This window comes from Eumetopias jubatus, unplaced genomic scaffold, assembly GCF_037043125.1.
Source record: "Eumetopias jubatus isolate StellerSeaLion01/CBP00866 unplaced genomic scaffold, mEumJub1_p1.0 scaffold_7, whole genome shotgun sequence".
Classification (NCBI taxonomy): Eukaryota; Metazoa; Chordata; class Mammalia; order Carnivora; family Otariidae; genus Eumetopias; species Eumetopias jubatus.
Window position 1 is genome coordinate 142355617 of NW_028274813.1, and position 20826 is coordinate 142376442.

General features: G+C 38.0%; 1 protein-coding gene and 1 non-coding gene across 3 annotated transcripts in view; one reads left to right on the forward strand and one right to left on the reverse strand.

Annotated features, from left to right (window-relative positions):
• The window catches only part of ATP10A (ATPase phospholipid transporting 10A (putative)), a 203779-nt gene that overhangs the window by 77205 nt on the left and 105748 nt on the right, over positions 1-20826 (reverse strand). The window lies entirely within an intron of this gene.
• Positions 16929-17050, forward strand: LOC114196588 (small nucleolar RNA SNORA28). Its single transcript, XR_003606745.1, has one exon. It is a non-coding gene; the product is annotated as a small nucleolar RNA SNORA28 (small nucleolar RNA).

Consider the following 20826-nt stretch of genomic DNA (forward strand, 5'->3'; position numbering starts at 1 on the left):
GACTCTGGCTTGAAAATGGAGGAGCAACCCCTGCCTTCCTTTCCTTGCCTTTTCATCCTTTGTTCCCTTGCCTCCTTGCTGTTTCATACTCAAAAAGCCTCCAAGCGTTAGTTTAGATGGTGGCAAAATTCAAAGGCCTAGAGTGCTGGGTTTGAGCCTAAATTCTCAAGATCAAAAGTCTTTCTTTCCCTCGCAGCTACAAATGTTCCGTGCTGCCTTCATGGGCTGTGATTGCCAACAGAGCTCCAACTTTTTCTTTTATCAAAGAAGGAGTATCTAAGGACAGGCTATGCATCCAGACAGCAAGCAATAGGAGTTGTTTTATAGAAAACCAACTTCAAAACCTAAACAAGGGCTGTATTTTAAAACAGCCCTCTTAAAAGAATCTGTACTTAATCCAACAAGGTGCCACTGTATGAAACACTTCTACAGCAATGCTGCTGAGCTAAGGAGCACGGCCACATTACAAGTCAGCCTGTCTGTCTCACAGCCATGAACCTCTTTGTCCCTCTTCCAGCACCACAGGTGGGCATGATGGAGTGAGCAAAGAGGGCTGTGGGTATAGACCCAACAAGTTTTGGGGATCACTAGACAGATATCCTAACTGTAGATAAGGTGCTCTCCTCTCACCAGGCAGCACAGAAAGAACTAGCGACATCTATAATGAAGTGACCTCTGAGGGCAGTCCCAGTGGTTCCCACGTAGGAAGAAGTCGTCCTGCTAGTGTTAGAATAAAATCAGGATGGAGGACTTAAAAAAGAAGAGGTCAGTGAAGAAGTTCTTGCATTACCCCAGGGAATGGCTCTGAGACCAAAATGGCAGCAGAACTGTGAATGCTAACACACAACCAGACTAGCTCAGTCCTTGGATTCAAAAGGAAGACTGTCCAGCATTAAGGACTAAGGCAACTGGGACCAAACATCAGGTTGAGGGCAAAAAGAAACACTGGGGAAATATTAGAAACACCTGAACAAAGGTACCAGCGATTTAACCAGAAGGTAAAGAATAGTCAAACCAAGATCTAGTAAAGACAAAAAGTCCAGGGAGCTGAGACTGGTCTTTGGGGCCTCTTTTCCCTCACAGGAGTCTACAGTTTCTGAAAGAGGTAGTTGAGAAATCGAGCAAAACTAGAGGAGCCAGTGTTGGAGTTTAGAACCTAAATTAGTTTCCTATTGCTGCCATAATAAAATTACCATAAACTTGGTGGCTTAAAATGACATAAATGTGTTATGTTACAGTTCTGGAGGTCAAAGCTTGGAAATAGGTCTCACTGGGTTAAAAACAAAGTGTCGCAGGGCTAAATTCCTCCTGGAGGTTCCAGGAAAGAATCCATTGCCTTGCTTTTTCCAGCTTCTAGAGGCTGCCCATATTCCTGCCTCATGGTTTCCTTCCATTTTCAAAGTTAGCATCAGGGAAAACAAGGCTTTCCCATACTGCATCATTGTGTACTCTTTCTCCTGCTTCCCTTTTTCACTTATAAAGCCTCAATAATTCAGGATAATTAGGAATAATCTACCTCAAGGACAGCTAATCAACCACCTTAATTATATTTCCCTTTGTCACATAACATTACCTATTATCAGGTTCAGGGAATTAAGACACAGACATCTTTGAAGGGTTCTTATTTTGCCTCCCATTGAACTCACAAACAGAAAGGCCTGATAAACAGCTGTCTTTTTAGGGGACCATGAACAACTGAGCCACAAAGACACTGCCACCCAGCTTAAACACAGACTATCTTAACCCCCAAAATTGGATTAAAGTGATTCTAGATCGCTAGAACCTCCAGATACTGAACAAAATAAAGTTCTTTCTTAATGAAAAAAAAGTAATCCTAGGTTTCAAATTATTTAAAAAACAAATTTCCAGAGCTCTTGGGTGGCTCAGTCAGTTAAGCATCCAACTCTTGGTTTTGGCTCAGGTCATGACCTCATGGGTCATGGGATCGAGCCCTTCATGAGCTCTATGCTCAGTGGGGAACCTGCTTTAAGATTATTCTCTCCCTCTGCCCCCTCCCCCAACTTGTGCTCTCCCACACTCTCTCTCTCTCAAATAAATATTAAAAAAACACAAATTTCCAAGTACAATTTCACACACATACTCAAAGATAAGCAGGCACAAGAAGAGATAAGACATCATCCAAAAAGAACCAACAGAAACAAGAACAGGATAGGCTCACAGGGACTTTAAGTTACCATGCTTGCCATGATCAGGAAGCTAAAGACATTTTGGAAGAGCTAGAAACCTTAAAATGTAACCTAAGACATTTGAAAAACAACAACAAAAAACCCAAAAAACAAACCAAAACAAAAAAACAAAAAATTAGACCTGAAAAAAATTACACTGAAAGCTCAATGAATGGTTTAATAGCAGATTTGGTAACCTGAAGAAAAAAAGTAGTAAGCTAGAAGAAAGGTCAGAAAAATTGTTTAGAATAAAGCACAGGGAGACCAAAAGGCAAGAAACACAGCAGAGGGGGTAAGAGACACAGAAGACAGAGAGGAAGGGCTAGCATATATGTTCCTGAAGCCCCTGATAAAGAAGAGAAAGAATTATGCAGGAGCAATATTTGAAGAAGTCATAGCTGAGAATTTAGTAAATCTGATTAAAAAGCACCTACCCACAGACCCAAAAACCTGAAATAGGATAAATAGAGGGAAATCACACCTAAGCACATGACATGAAAATGCCAAAAACCAAAGAAAATAAAATCTTAAAAGGAAATTGATTATTTGATACTGGCATAAGAGAATTAAATACTAAAAACAAAAGATTCTCCAAAGAGAAGGAAAAAATGGACCCGATGAAAGGGTAAGATACAGAAAAGAATAAAGAGCAACAAAAAATGGCCAGAATGAGGGTAAACATGAATGTGTGTTAACTGTATTAAATAATGATGATGTCTTAGGGGGTTCATAAAGAGGTATATTTATAACACATGACTACAGAAGCATATTAGGTTAGGAGGGAATAAAAAGAAGTTTAAAAAAGAAGTCCTTGCATGTCCAGGAAAATAACTGAAAATCAATGCATATTAGATACTGATAAGTCAGAGTTGTAAACTCTACTGTAAACTCTACTGTAACAATTACAATGAGAGTAAAGGAGTGTGTAACTGCCAAACCAAACGAAGAAAGATTAGTAAATCTCTTTATCTAAAAGAAGGCAAAAAATATAAAAGAAAAGAAGGCAAATGTGGAGAGAAAAAGGAAAACAAACCAGGCAGAACAAACAAAAATGAAAGAAGAAAAGCTTCATACTCAAATATACCAATACTAACATTGAAAGCAAATCAAGTAAAATCATGTAGTGAACATAAAGATTGTCAGAATTAAAAAAAACAAAACTCGACAATATGACATTTATAAGAAATAGACCTAAAAACATACAGATAAAGAGAACAATGTGAAAAGACAAAAAGGGCTTATCTGACAAAGATTAACAAAAAGAAAGCTAGTATACCTGTATACCTGTATTAGCCAAAGTATTTTTAAATCAAAAAGCATTTCTGTATATAAAAAGGGTCAATATGAAATGACAACAAGTTTGATTCATTAGGAAAATAAATCAACATCATAAAGGCCATATACAAAAGACCCACAGCTAATATCATCCTCAATGGGGAAAAACTGAAAGCGTTTCCCCTATTGTCAGGAACAAGACAGGTATGTCCACTCTCACCACTGTTTAACATAGTACTGGAAGTCTCAGCCTCAGCAATCAGACAACAAAAAGAAATAAAAGGCATCCAAAGTGGCAAGGAAGAAGTCAAACTTCCACTATTTGCAGACAAGATACTCTATGTAGAAAACCTGAAAGATTCCACCAAAAAATTGCCAGAACTACTTCATGAATTCAGTAAAGTCACAGGATATAAAATCAACATACAGAAATCTGTTGCATTTCTATACACCGATAATGAAGCAGCAGAAAAAGAAATCAAGGAATCAATCCTTTTACAATTGCACCAAAACAATAAGATACCAAGGAATAAACCTAACTAAAGAGGTAAAAGATGTGTACTATGAAAACTACAGAACACTCATGAAATAAACTGAAGAGGACACAAAGAAATGGAAAAGCAGTCCATGCTCATGAATTGGAAGAACAAACATCATGAAAAAGTCTATACTACCCAAAGCAATCTACACATTTAATGCAATCCCTATCAAAACACCACCAGTATGTTTCACAAAGCTGGAAAAAATAATCCTAATATTTGTATGGAATCACAAAAAACTGTGAATAGCCAAAGCGATGCTGAAAAAGAAAAACAAAGCTGGTGGCATCACAATTCTGGATTTCAAGCTCTATTACAAAGCTGTCATCATCAAGACAGTATGGTACTGGCACAAAAATAGACACATAGATCAATGGAACAGAATAGAAAACCCAGAATTGGACCCACAACTCTATGGTCAACTAACCTTTGACACAGCAGAAAAGAATATCCATGGGAAAAAAAGTCTCTTCAACAAATGGTGTTGGGAAAACTGGACAGCAACATGCAAAAGAATGAAACTGGACCACTGTCTTACAGCATATGCAAAAATAAACTCAAAATGGATAAAAAATGGATAAAAGACCTAAATGTGAGACAGAAAACCATCAAAACCCTAGAGAACACTGGCAGTAACCACTGTGACCTCAGCCTTAGCAATTTCTTATTAGACACGTGTCCAGAGGCAAGGAAAACAAAAGCAAAATGAACTACTGGGACTTCATCAAGATAAAAATCTTCTGCACAGCAAAGGAAACAATCAACAAAACTAAAAGGCAGTCTACCGAATGGGAGAAGATATTTGCAAATGTCTTATCAGATAAAGGGTTAGTAGCCAAAATCTATAAAGAACTTACCAAACTTAACACCCCAAAAATGAATAATCCAGTTAAGAAATGGGCAGAAGACATGAATAGACACTTTTTCAAAGAAGACAACCCGATGGCTAACAGACACAGGAAAGGTGTTCAACATCACTCATCATCAGGGAAATACAAATCAAAACCATGAGATACCACCTCACACCTGTCAGAATATCTAAAATTAACACAAGAACCAAAAGTGTTGGCGAGGATGCAGAGAAACAGGAACTCTCTTACACTGTTGAGGGGATGCAAACTGGTGCAGCTACAATGTGAAAACAGTATGGAGGTTCCTCAAAACATTAAAAAATAGAACTACCCTAGGACCCAGCAATTGCATTACTAGGTATCTCCCCAAAAGATACAAACATACAGACTCGAAGGGTACATGCATCTTTATGTTTATAGCAGCATTATCAACAATAGCCGAACCATGGAGAGAGTCCAAATTTCCATAAACTGATGAATGGATGAATAAGAATACACACACACACACACACACACACACACACACACACACACACACAATGGACTATTACTCAGCCATCAAAAAAAGTGAAATCTTGCCATTTGTAATGACATGGATGGAGCTAGAGAGTATTATGCTAAGTGAAATAAGTCAGTCAGAGAAAGAAAAATACCATATAATTTCACTCATATGTGGAATTTAAGAAACAAAACAGATGTACATATGGGAAGGGGGGAGGAAAGGGAGCAAGGGAAATAAACCGTAAGAGACTCTTAATGACAGAGAACAAAGGGTTGATGGGGTGGGGTGGGGTGGGATGGGATAGATGGGTGAAGGGTATTAAGGAAGGCACTTTTTGTGATGAGCACTGGGTGTTGTACATAACTGATGAATCACTGAATTTTACTCCAGAAACAAATATTGCACTGTATGTTAACTAAGTAAAATTTAAGTTAAAAATAAAGAAAATAAAAATAATTCTAAATTTACATACTTCTAATAACATAACTTTATAGCTTGCAAAAATTAATAGAAACATAGACATAAAGAAATCCACAATCTTAATCAGGGAATTTTAACATTGCTTTCTCAATATTTGATAGAATAGTCAAGAAAACCAGGAAGGTACAGAAAACTTGAACATCATTATTATCCTAATGGACCTACATAAAAACTGCACTCAACAACTATAGGATACATAGTCATTTCAAGGGCACTCATGACATTTAAAAACATTGATCATATTCCGAGCTATAAAGCAAGTAACAAATTTCAAAAACATAATATAGAATTTAATTAAACCAAAATTAAAAAGAAGAAAATTCTTTTAAAAAAACCATTTGCTCTGAAATTATGTAATACAATTCTAAATGGTCAAAGAAAAAAGTGACAAGAGAAATTGGGACATATATTTATGAAAATGATATTAAATATAATATGTATCAAAATTTGTGGGATATTGTTTGCTTTTAGGAAAATTAAGAGCCTATTTTCATATATTAAAATATTTAAAGATAAATTTAACAAGGTAGGCATCCGTTTCAAAAAATAGAAAACAGTAAATGAAATCTAAAAAAAGTTAAAGGAATAGCAAAAAACAACAAAAAAATTCAAATGTAATAACTAACCCACCCTAGAAAGGCAGAGCTTGAAAAAAATGAGTACAAATGATGAGTAACTGGAATAAAAAAGAGGACATCACTAAGATCCTAACTATTCTAAAAAGTTAAGAGTATTATATGAATAATTACATGCCAATTAAGTTTGAAAATTTAAATGAAAAGGACAGATTACTAGAAAAATACAAATTACTACAATTTTTTGTAGAAAAAGACACATTATAGTATTTTAACATTAAATAAATTGAAAGATCATTTAAATCTTTCCACAAAGAAAATTTCAAATTCAGATGGATTTTACCAATGAATTTTACTAAATATATCCGAAGAAATAACACTCATAAAACTCTTCTAGTGATGAGAATGCTCCCCAACCTATTTTATGAAGCCAATATGAGCTTGATACCAAAACCCAAAGATACATTATGAAAACAGAAAATCACAAGCCTATCTTATGAAAATATTCTTAATAAAACACTAGCAAACTAAGCCCAACTATATATTAAAAGATAATACATTAGGAAAGTGGATAGAGTTGGTTCAAAGTTGGTAATAGCATTAAAAAAATCAGTGTAATCAGCCACATTAGCCCAAAAGGAAAAAAATAAATCATTTAATCACCTCAACTGAAGCAGAAAACCCATTTGATACAATTCAACATCTGTTCATGATAATGCTTCCTTGCTAGGGGAGAAGAAAAAAGAAAAAAAAAAGCGTCCTTAGTCTGTGAAATGTACTCAGCTAGAGCCTAATGAAATACTGTATATAATGGTAAAATGTTCAAAATTTTCCTTTTAAGATTGGTATCAAGGGTGCACCTGGGTGGCTCAGTCAGTTAAGCATCCAACTTGATTTCAGCTCAGGTCATGGTCTCTGGGTCATGAGATCAAACCCTACCTCAGGCTCCAAGCTGGGAGAGAAGCCTGCTTAAGATTCTCTCTCTCCCTCTGCCACTCTCCCCACTAAAAAAAAAAAAAAAAAAAAAAAAAAAAGATTGGTATCAGGGACAAAATATCTTATATCACCATTTCTGTTTAAGACTGAACTGGAGGTTCTTGCCATTCCAACTGGGTAATGGAGGGAAAGAAAGAGAAAGTAAAAGAACCAAGAGTATAAATAATTGAAAACATAGAAATAGGGGCGCCTGGGTGGCTCAGTTGGTTAAGCGACTGCCTTCGGCTCAGGTCATGATCTTGGAGTCCCGGGATCAAGTCCCACATCGGGCTCCCTGCTCAGCAGGGAGTCTGCTTCTCCCTCTGACCCTCCTCCCCCTCATGCTCTCTATCTCTCATTCTCTCTCTCTCAAATAAATAAATAAAATCTTAAAAAAAAAAAAAGAAAACACAGAAATAATGCCATCATCATTTGCAAACAAAATGATTATATGTGTAGAAAATCTAAAATAATCTTCAGAAAACTTGTTAGAATTAATAAGCGGTTTTAGATTTCTGAATACAAGATCATCCACCGTATTTCTATAAATTGCATATGCAAACATACATACATACATATATGTGTGTGTGTATTGCATTTACTACTTTGAAAATGCACATACATATTGCATTTATATACACATTATAATAAGCTTACAAAATCAATTTGTGGGAATAAATCTAACAAGAATGTGCAAGTTCTTTCTGTTGAAATTACAGAGTATTATTGAGAGAGATTAAAGGAGATACAATTAAAGGGGGATATATATATATGTATTTATGAATTAGAGGACTCAGAATTATAACTATCAACTATTTTCTCTCTAAACTTATCTATATATTCAATGTAATCACAATAAAAATCCCAACATCTTTGGGAACTAGAGTTGGGAACAAGTTCAATCCAAAAAAATGGAAAGGTAAATGATCATGAATAGCAGATACTCTTAAAAAGAACAAATTGAGAGGAAGATCCTTACCATATATTAAGACTTAATCAGAAAGCCAGAGTAGTTAAAACTGTAGTACTGGTGTAAGTTTAGAGAAATAAACAGAATGGAATAGGAGTCCTCCAAACAGAGCCATGAATATATATGGTCATCCGATTTATGATAAGGTGGCATTACTCTAGGAAAAAGGATATCTTTTCAATAAATAATTTTGGGATAATTGTGCATCCATATGGGAAAAGGAAGTGAAACTTGATCCTAAAATCAATTCTAGGTGGACTATGACCCTAACTGTGAAAGGTAAAAAAACAAAGCTTTTAGAAAATTATAGAATATCTTGGGTCACCTGGGTGGCTCAGTCAGTTAAGCGACTGCCTCCTGCTCAGGTCATGATCCTGGGGTCCTCGGATCAAGTCCCACATCGGGCTCCCTGCTCGGTGGGGGGTGGTCCTTCTTCTCCCTCTCCTCCCCACTCATGCTCTCTGTTGCTATCTCTGTATCTCTCTCTCAAATAAATAAATAAATAAATAAATAAATAAAATCTTAAAAAAAATTATAGAATATCTTCATGGTACCAGAGTAAGGGAAAATTTATTAAATAGACCTCTAGAGGAATTAGTCATAATGAAAAACACCAATAAATTGTCTTAGAGAAATATTAAGAACTTACCTTCATCAAAAGACACCATAAAAAGGGTGGAGAGGCGAGCCGCAGAATGGAAGAAAATATCTGCACAGGACTTTGATAAGAGAGTATATAAAAAAATCCTAGAACATAATTACAAAAAGACAGCTAACCTAGTGGAAAGTTAGAGGACTTGATAGGGATGTTACAAAAGACAGTATCCATGTGAGATAAAAATTAAAAGGTGTTCAATATCCTTGGTAAATAGAAAAATACAAATTAAACCACAATGAGATACCTCTACGTACTCATCAGATGACTACAACAACAACAAAAAAGTATCAAATACTAATGAGGAACTGGTGCAAAGTGAACTCTCACATTGCATTGAGTTGAGTTCAACCACTTTGGATGACTGGCACTATCGAAATTAAAAAGGTGTGGAAGCAGAATGGCCCCTCTCCTTATCAATCCCAGGGACCATCATGGAGAATTAGTGTTTCTGGTCCCTGCACTTTGAGGCTATGGTGGGCTAGAGGTCCTGGTTCCTGTAGGAGGAAAATGGAGGAGGAGTGAAATAATTTTCCACCAGGAATCTGTTCCATTACGTAAAGCTCTGGCTGCTACCCGCTACAGGCTCCTCAGGCCAAGAACACCCAACAGGAAAAGAATGTTCCTAAAGTTCAGGAGTACAGAGGGCTGCCACTACATCACTGGGACAGGGAGAAGCATGTTTGAAATTTAGAGAATTTGCTACACCATCCCTGTGCTTCCATAACTGCTGACAATGAATGCGCAACCGTGGCAACCATCACCAACAAAGGCACAGTGACCAAGAGCTCATTGGGAACAAAGGTCTGGGTCACCCCACCGAGCAGACCTAGACCAGCAGATGAGCTGGCTGAGGTGAAGGGAATCTGAAATAGCTGGCAGAGGAGAGTGATCATGTATGTTAATTATGGCCTCAGGACCAACAATTGTCTTATTTTAGTTTTTAAAAAAGAAATTGTAATGGCTGCCTCTCAGAGCTATCGACTGCTTACACTCAATTCCTTTTCTCAGTGTGTGTTTCAAGACAACAAGATGAATGACAGGGTTTCAAAAAGAAAGCTCAAGAAGAGGGAAGAAGAGATAGCATTTGAAATAGACTTCTGTTTCCTCACTTCTATTCTCTTTGCACTCCCCATTCCTGTCATACCCTATTTCTTTTTTTTTTAAGATTTTATTTATTTATTTGAGAGAGAGAATGAGAGAGAGAGAGAGCACGAGAGGGAAGAGGGTCAGAGGGAGAAGCAGACTCCCTGCTGAGCAGGGAGCCCGGATGTGGGACTCGATCCCGAGACTCCAGGATCATGACCTGAGCTGAAGGCAGTCGCTTAACCAACTGAGCCACCCAGGCGCCCTGTCATACCCTATTTCTAAGTTAATTTCAGAACACATGGCTTCGATCATTTTGGTCCCATGCTTCCCTCAACCGCTCCTGCTTCCTAAGAAATGGGGTATAAATGTCTCTACCTGTCGTTCATTGCTTTGACAAAATGGTCCCCAACTAACCTTTTCTCCAGAATTTTTGCCTGCTGCCATCTTCCATCTGAATGCTAATCCACCTGGAGAACTCACTCTTTTCTGCACACATCCAAGGCTTTCTTGATACCTCATCTTTATTCAACCTGTATCCTATGTCAGGGGAATTTCTTTCAAGTGTTCCAATGTCCATATATTTCCTTAAGAGAAATAGTGAGTATGAAACTCTGCCAATTGTAAAGTGATACTCAAATGGGAATTTTTCTATACTAATGAAAGTATAGAGTCAACCAAAGAATCATCCTTCAAGACTCTTAAATGTCATCTTCTATATGAAATTATTTTCTTCTATCCTTAACTTCTGAGTTCTCTTCCATCAAACTGCTAAGAGTCTTACTAACTCCTGCTTAGATGAAAGCAGTCCACGCACTTGTCTTAACACTCCCCTGTGACTCAATGTTGTAAAGGCAGGGACATCCATGTCATGGGCATTCTCCTTGCAGAACTCAGTGCCTTGTTCAGGAGAGGAGGTTGAGTATGCATCACCGAGTGAACTGAAAGACAAGTACAATACTGATGGGAAAAGCACTCTCAATAAGGAGGGAGATTTTAAAATGTAAAGTTCAATGGATGCCTAGGTGGCTCAGTTGGTTAAGCGACTGCCTTCGGCTCAGGTCATGATCCTGGAGTCCCGGGATCGAGTCCCACATCGGGCTCCCTGCTCAGCAACGAGTCTGCTTCTCCCTCTGACCCTCTTCCCTCTCGTGCTCTCTATCTCTCATTCTCTCTCTCTCAAATAAATAAATAAAATCTTTTAAAAAAATAAAACAAAATGTAAAGTTCAAGACTATGGCTACTGGTAAAGATTTAGTAACAAAAAACAGACAAAATATATACAACACACACATTCAAGACACTGAACATTTTGGACAGTGACACCTGAGAGGGAAAACAAAGGATGTGAGCCCTACATTCACCCCAGATTACTGCTTTGAAACACTGTACAGGCCATGACAGAAGGCATGGGAACCCAGCTGGCTGATTTCTTCCATGGAGGAGCTGGGTCCTATAGTACAAAAACAAGAGCTAGAGTTTTCTAGAGTGTAGAGTATCAGAGAGGACAGATGTGCACAGAGATCCCTGGGAACCTGCGGACGGTCCCCCTCAAGTATCCAGCAAAGATAACAGACACCTACATGTGAAAGAGCAGATGGGAAAGAACAATCTAAGGGCTGGAGGGAGCTGTGTTCTGGGCTCACACACATCACGCAACAGTGCCTGTTCCCAGCAGGCAGACTAGAAAAAGTCAAAATCCACGGGCACTGGTAGAAGACTCAGGAGTGGAGAATAATTAGCTCTAGATGAGTACTGCTTCAATCACACCTAACAAACCAAACTATTTTCAGTTCCATAAGTGAAGCTCAAGCTTAAGAATATTTATAGAAACATGAAAAGAGGCAGCACCCAGTAATGTAAAATCCAAATGTCTGGCAGGAAAATAAGACCCATCATGAGGAAAATTAACAAATCAGTCAAAACTGATTCAAAAGAGACACAGATGTTAGAATTAGCAGGAAAGGACATTAAAACAGTAATTATAACTAGATTTCCTATGATCAAAACAGAAGCAGGGATGGGGAAGTTTAAAAAAAAAAGGCTCAAACTAAACTTCTAGATATAAAAACTACAATGTCAGGGATGAAAAATAAATCAGATTAGAAATTGCAAAAGAAAAGAAAGTAAACTTGAATTTTTTTAAGTTTTATTTATTTTAGAGAGAGAGAAGAGAAAGCACACATGCACACCCACACGTGGGGGGAGGGGCAGAGGGAGAGCATCTTCAAGCAGACTCCCCACTAAGCATGGAGCCAGTGAAGGGCTCAATCTCACAACCCATGAGATCATGACTTGAGCTGAAATCAAGAGTTGGACGTTTAACTGATCACATAGGCACCCCAAAAAGATAGTGAAGTTGAAAGATAGCAACAGAAACCATTCAAACTGAAATACAAAGAGAATGAAGAATCAAAAAAGAAAAGAACATCAGTGATTTATGGGACAACTTCAAGAGGCATCTAAATACTTAAGTACTTGGAGTCCTCAATAATAGTAATGGCTGAAAATACTTTAATAGTAATGGCTGAAAAGCTTCCAAACTTGATCAAAACCATAAACCTGCAGATCCAAGAACTCTAAGGCTCAAAATGACAGGGCAATTACAATGTTACATCATAATCAATTTGCTCAAAATCAACAATTAAAAAAAAAAATCTTAAGAGCAGCTGTATTATAGGGGCACCTGAGTGGCTCAGTTGGTTAAGTCTCTGACTCTTGATTTCAGCGCAGGTCATGATCTTGGGGTCCTGGGGTAGAGCCCTGCATCAGGCTCCCTGCTCAGCATGGAGTCTGCTTCAGATTCCCTCCCTCTGCCCCTTCCCCCCTTTTTCTTTCTCTCTCTCTAAAATAAATAAATAAATCTTAAAAAAAGAGCAGCTGTATTACATACAAAGATAAAAAAATAAGGATGATGGCAGACTTCTCACTGGAAATAATGTAAGCAAAAAGACAAGTGAGCAACATCTTCAAAGCACTGAAAGACAAGATACTGCCAACCTAGAATCTATACCCAATATAGATATATTTCAAAAAGAAAAGCAAAATAAAGATGTTTTTGTATACACAAAAGCTGAAAAAAGAAATCATTACCAATAGAACCACACTACCAGAAAATGTTAAGGAGCACAGAAAATGTTAACTACATGGGTGAGCATATAAGATTTTTTCTTATTATATGAATCTCTTTAATATATGTATAAATACAAAAAATAACATGGTGTTGTGGTATTTAACACACATGTAAAATAGTACAAAGGCTGCAAGGCTGCCAGAAAAGAAATGGAAGTATACCACTGCAAAGTTCTTTTATTATATGTGAAGTGGAATAATATCACTTAAGATAGACTAAAGATATATCCTATAAACCCTGAAGTAACTACAAAAATAGCAAAACAAGGAGTTGTAGCTAATTAGACAAAGAAGAGAAAAGAAAAAGAAAAAGAGAACAAAGATGAGAAAGCAATTATCAAGATTATAGACTTAAACTTAACCATGTCAGTAATCACATTAAATGCAAAACATTTTAACATCCCAATGAAAAGGCAGAGATAATAAAAAAAGGATTTAAAAAAAGGCAAGACCCAACTCTATGTTGCTTATAAAAAATGGACTTCATAAACAAAATCACACAGGTTAAAAATAAAAGGTGGGTATGTTAAAACTACTCAAAAGAAAGCGGGAGAAGACAGAGTAAATTTCAGCTTAAAGAATATTGCCAGGGATGAGGAAGATCATTTCATAGTGATAAGAGAGTCAAAATGCCCCAAACAATGAAGCCTGAAAATAAATGAAGCCAAACTTATAGATCTGCAAAGAGAAATAGACAAAACCATAATTATACTCAGAGGTTTCAAAAGCCCTTTTCAATAATTCATAGAACAAATAGGCATAAAGTTAGCAAGGATATAGAAGACTTGAACAAGACCATCAACCAGAATGATCTGCTTGACATTTATAGAACATTCAACCCAACAAAAGCAAAATGCACACTATTCTCAAAAGAGCACATAAAGAGGGACCGTATTCTAGGTAATAAAATAAGTATGAATAGCGCCTGGGTGGCTCAGTTGTTAAGCGTCTGCCTTTGGCTCGGGTCATGATCTCAGAGTCCTGGGATCGAGTCCCATGTTGGGCTCCCTGCTCAGCGGGAAGCCTGCTTCTCCCTCTCCCACTCCCCCTGCTTGTGTTCCCTCTCTCGCTGTGTCTCTCTCTGTCGAATAAATAAATAAAATCTTAAAAAAAATAAGTATGAATAAATTTAACATAGTTCAAGTCATATAAAGTATATTCTCTGACTACTGTGGAATTAAGTTAGAAATTAGTAACACAGATCTCTGGAAAATGCCCAAATATTTGGAAACAAATAACACATTTCTAAATAACCTACAGGTCAAAAAGAATTCAAAAAGGAAATCAGAAGGCGTTTTGTACTGAATGAAAAATGAGAACACAAATATGTAGGATTCCTTTTATTAAAGCAGAACATAGGGAGAAATTTATAGCACTAAATTCATGCATTAGAAATGAAGAACGGTCCCAAATCAGTGACCTCAGATTTAACCTTAAGAAATTAGAAGAGTAAACTAAATTCAAAGTGAGCAAAACAAGGTGATGAAGACCAAATTGGAAATCAATGACACAGAAAACAGAAAAATAATAGAGAAAGTCGTTGAAATCAAAAGACTTCTCTTTGAGAACATCAACAAAACTGATAAACCTCTAGCCAGAAAGATAAAGGAAAAAGAGAGAGAGAGAGCGAGAGAGAGAGAAGGCTCTAATTACCAATATTGGGACTGAGTATTAACAACCATTGCCAATAAATTCAACAAACTGGATGAAAAAGGAAAAGCTCCTTAAAAGACACAACTACCAATGCTTACTGAAGAAAAAACAGATAACCTGATCAGCCCTGTATCTACTAAGAAACTGACATTTCATATGATCCTATATATAGAAAGTCTCAAGGAATCCTGAAGAAAAGTACTATAGCTAATAAATTCAACAAAGTTGCAGGGTACAAGATCAACACACAAAAATCAGCTGTTTCAATCAATTAAAAATGAACATTCTGGAGGGAAATTAATAAAGCTATTCTGTTTACAGTAGTATCTCTAGAAGGATAAAATATCTGGTAATAAACTTAACTAAGGAGGTGAAAGACTTGTATCTGAAAACTATAAAATATGGCTGAAAGAAATTAACTAAATAAATGAAAAGACATTCTCTGTTCATGAATTGGCAGACTTAATATTGTTAGGACATCAGAACCACCCAAAGTGATCTACAGCTACAATTCAATCTCTAACAAAATCACAACAGCTTTTTTTTGCAGAAATGGAAGACAATCCTCAAATTCATGAAATAGAAGAAGTTGGAAGACTCATATGTCGTAATTTCAAAACTTACCACAAAGCTAGAGTAATCAAAACAGTGTAGTACTCACATAAAGATGGACATACAGACAAACAGAATAGAAAGACCAGAAATAAACTCACACATAAAGTCAAATGATATTTTTGAAGACCACTCAATGGGGAAAAAATAGTCTCTTCAACAGATGTGCTGGGACAACTGGATATCCCCGTGCTAAAGAATAAAGTTGGACCAGGGTGCCTGGGTGGTTGAGTTGGTTAAGAATAAAGTTGGACCTCTACCTTACAACAGGTATAAAAATTAACTCAAAATGATCTAAATATAAGGACTCAGCCATAAAATTCTTTTATTTATTTGAGAGAGACAGAGATAGCGAGAGAGAGCACGAGCTGGGAGAAGAGGGAGAAGCAGGCTCCCTGCTGAGCAGGGAGCCCGATGCAGGGTTCAATCCCAGGACCCTGGGATCATGACCTGAGCCGAAGGCAGACGCTCAACCAATTGAGCCACCCAGCTGCCCCAGCCATAAAATTCTTTTTTTTTAAATATTTTATTTATTTATTTATTTGAGAGAGAGAATGGGAGAGAGAGAGCATGGCGGGGGAGGGTCAGAGGGAGAAGCAGACTCCCTGCTCAGCAGGGAGCCCAATGTGGGACTTGATCCTGGGACTCCAGGATCATGACCTGAGCTGAAGGCAGTCGCTTAACCAACTGAGCCACCCAGGCGCCCCTCCAGCCATAAAATTCTTAAAAGAAAACATGAGGGTAAATCTTTCTAACCTTGGATTAGGCAATGGATTCTTAGATGTGATATCATAAGCACAAACAACAAAAGGAAAAAACTGTTAAAATTAACTTCATGAAAATTAAAAATTTTTGCAAATGAAAGGACATTATGATTCAAGAGAAAAGATAACCTAGGGAATGAAAGAAAGTATCTGCAATCATATGTCTAATAAAAGTAAAGAATTCTTACAAGTCAAAACCAAAAGACAATCACCTATTTAAAAAATGAGTGAAGAACCTGAACAAAGAATCTATCCAAAGAATATATACAAATGGCCAATAAGCATATGAAAAGATTCCTAATATCGTTAGTCATTAAGAAAATGGAAACCAAAATCACAATGAAATACCACTTCACATTTAACTAGGATGGTTTTCTTAAAAAAAAAAAGGAAAATAACAAAGGTTGACAAGGATCTGGAGAAACTGCAAGACTCATACATTGCTGGTGGGAATGTAAAATGTGCAGCCACTGTGGAAAAGAGTTTGGTGGTTCCTGGAATAAACACAGAAAAAGCTCATGACCCAGCAATTCCACCTCTAAGTATAAAACCAAAAGAACAGAAAACAGAGGCTCAAAGAGATACTTGTACACCAATGTGCACTGTAGCATCATTCACAATAGCCAAAAGTGGAAACAATCCAAGTGTCCATCAGGAGATGAATGGATATTGCAAGCAACACTGTGGCAGATGATAGACATTGTCTGACACAATTTGAGCTTGCTATGGCAAGAAAGTCTAACCTGTTCCAGTGTTCTTCTCCATGAGACCAACTGTTATATAGACTTTAACAGTGTTCCAGCTCTGGGCTGAAGTGCAGTGGAGATGTGTTCTTGTTCAGGTACATGGGCAACAAGAAGGTCAGGAGTGCCAACCTTTACTAACCACCTGGTCTTCTGAGACATCACCACTTCATCTTAATCTTACTGAACAGTTAATGCCTCTACTATTCTGGAACATCCATCCTTACCCAGAGTTTTTTACATAGGAAATGACAGGGTATGAATTTCATCTGTGGATCCTTTTAGAATTACAAATAGCATTGTGTTTGTGTGTGGTGTTCTGAGGGAAGGTTCCAAAGCAAAAGGGGGCAAGGGTTTTAAATGTTCATGAGAGACAGTGAGGTGTAATATAAACTGGAGTATTAAGCTTTTACTTTTTTTTTTTGCTTTGCCCGAAAAAAAAAAAAGAGAGAGAGAGAGAAGAGAGATGAATGGATAAAATATGGTATATCCATCCATTCAATGGAATATTATTAGGCCATAAAAGTAATAAAGTTTTGATACATGCTACAACATGGATGAAACTTGAAACATAATGGTAAGTGAAATAAGTGACACAAAAGGACAAATGTCAAATTATTCCATTTATATGAAATTTCTAGAATAGGCAAACTCATAGAGACAGGAAGTAGATAAAAGTAGATAAAAAAGAGACAGGAAGTAGACCGGGGCTGGAGGTATATGAGGTTACAGCTTAACGGTTACCAAGTTCTGTTTAGGTTAATGAAAAGTTTTGGAAATAAATAGGGGCAATGGCTGGTCAATAGTGTGAATGAAATTCATGCTGTCAAATTATATATTTAAAGTGGTAAAAAAGCTAATTTTATGTTAAACATATTTTACCACAACTTAAAGGAAAAATACTGGTTGACCGCTCACAACACCAAATATTGTTGAGGATGTGGAGGGGCGGGAACTCTCATACATGCTGGTAGGAATGCAAAATTATGACACCAATGCGGAAAGCAGTTGGCAGTTCTTAGAAAGCTAACCTACCATACAATCCAGCTATTCCACTCTTGGGTATTTTATTCATCTAAGAGAAATTAAAGTCTATTTCCATACAAAGACCTACATGTGAATTTTCACAGCACCTTTATGTGTAACAGCCAAAAACTGTAAGCAATCCAAATGTCTATCAATAGGTCAATGTATTGAGATAATACAGCTGAGATATAGCTACATAAAGTAGTATTACCAGCAACGAAAAGAAACAAATTACTAACACACAATGACTTAGATGAATCTCAAAGTGTTTGTACCAAGAGAAAAAGGCCAGATGAAAAAAGTACATACTATAAATCTCTAGAAAATCCAAAATAATCTACGGTGACTGCTTTCAGTCAATGGTTGCCCAGGGGCTCAGGGAAGGGTGGGAGAGAGTCTTTACAAACTTTTTGGGGTGATGGACATGTTAACTAACTTGGTTGTGCTAAGAGCTACCCTAGTGTCTCCATATGTTAAAACTCATTAAACTGCCCACTTTAAATATACACAGCTCATTGTATGTCATTGTATGTCATATGGAACATATGTTGTACCTCAATGGAACCGTATTATAAATGAAAGGGCAGATGAAGTTTGCAACTGATAATTAACTAGCAAAAAAGAAATTTTTTCCCCTAATGGCACACTAATTTTCCCTAACTTTTTATTTTTTGAATGGGTCTTACAGAGAAGCTAAAAACAATTGTTTAATAAATTGCCTGTCCTTTAGGAACTACACTGTCAACTGACTTCTCAAGGCTATTTTCACCTTAGGAAAAGAGACACTTTCCCACTTCCTTCCTTCCTTCGTTTCTTCCTTTCTCATTCAACAAATATTTATTCAGCACCTACTAATTATCAGGCATTATTCTAGGCATTGGGAATAAAGACATAGAGAAGATAAAAAATTCTTGCTCTCACAGAGCTTACATTTGAGTGGGAGAAGACAGATAATAAAAAAAATAAGTACAACATGTGATATATTGTTTGAGAAGAATTATTATGGGGAAAAAATAAGGTAGAAAATGGCCAATAAGGCAAAGCCGGAGCAGGTGCAGGGCAGGAGGGTCCCAGGCCACACTGGCTTTGCCTCGGTGAGATGGCTGGATCAGATGCAGGCCAAGGGGCAGTGTCAGTGCATGCTACATAGCAGCCAGCATGGCATGACAGTGGGGGCTAGCGTGGGCACAAGCCAGGGGTGTCCTAGAGCTCACCACACTGGGCTGTTCTGGCAGGTGGGTTGGAGCTGGAGCAGCTGTGGAGGGAGGGGCATTCCTAGGGCACACCCTATTGGGACTGCCTCTTAGCAGGATGGCTGGGTTGCGCACAGGCCATGGGAGGCCCTGAGCTCATCACTTACCAGGGCTCCCTTGACCCAACAGCTGGAACTGAGGTGGGTGCAGGCTAGGGATGCCCAGGGTGTGCAGTACTGGGGTCACCTTAGGCAGACAGCTGGAGTTGGTATAACCTAGGGGTCTGGGCATGCTGCGGTGGCCCTAGCAGGCTGGCTAGAGACCCTGGAACCTGTGCCCATTGGGTTTATCAAGATGGACAGTGAGGGCGCCTGGGTGGCTCGGTTGGTTAGGCGACTGCCTTCGGCTCAGGTCATGATCCCGGAGTCCCGGGATCGAGTCCTGCATCTGGCTCCCTGCTCAGCAGGGAGTCTGCTTCTCCCTCTGACCCTCTCCCCTCTCATGTGCTCTCTCTCTTTCTCGCTCTCCCAAATAAATAAATCTTTAAAAAAAAAAAGATGGACAGTGAACATAAAAACTGGTTCTCAATGGCACCTTCAACCCAGAAGGAGTTCAAGCAGTTTCCTGCCCATTTGGCATAGGCTCTGGGGTTAGTAAGTAGATTTCCTTTACTGACAGTCTAGTTACCCTTTATTTATTTATTTATTTATTTATTTATTTGAGCACCAGAGGATACAAGCCAGGGGAGGGGCAAAGAGAGAGGGAGAAGCAGGCTTCCCACTGAGCAGGGAGCCCACACGGGGCTTGATCCTAGGACACTGAGATCATGACCTGCGCTGAAGGTAGATGCTTAACCAATTGAGCCACGCAGGCACTCGCCCTTTATTTTTTTTAATTTCAATTTTAGTTGGTTAACATGCAGTGCATTATTGGTTTCTGGAGTAGAATTCAGTGATTCATCACTTACATACATCACCCAGTGCTCATCACAAGTGCTCTCCTTAATACCTAACACCCATCTAAGCCCATCCCCCACCCACCTCCCTAGTTGCCCTTAAACACTGTTTTTTCACTGTGCCCAAGGGCAGCCAAGTCTGTATATGGGCCCCCTCAGTAATATCCTTCCCTATCGCAGTGAGGGTCCTATTATCACTTGGGAGTGGGGTCCTATTATCACTGTGTCTCCATGTTTCTGGCTCTGTTCTATGTGTTCCCTCTATCCTTGTGCAGAAGCTGTTCAATCAGCCCTCAGTTCATCTTCAGGAGGAATTGATCTATATGCAGGTTTAGGTTCTGTGTGTCATGGGATGGGGTGTGTTCAGGGTCTTCCCACCCCTCCATCTTAGACCGTCTTCCTGCCGAGAAATTTATTTCTGTAAGAAAAGAATTGCTTCTCTACCTGTGCTTACTTCCTCCTCTAGCAAAAGTAACCTGCCCAAAGCAAGGGCTTTACTTTTAGAAGTCTAAATTGCTTGCACATGGAATTCTTGAAATAAATTATTTTCACTAGGACTCGGCATACTTTTAATTCTAGATCATTATTTTAACATCTGTTTATTTGTTTGTCCCTTGAGTAGCAGCAACTGGTGAGCCCAACTCATCCCAGATG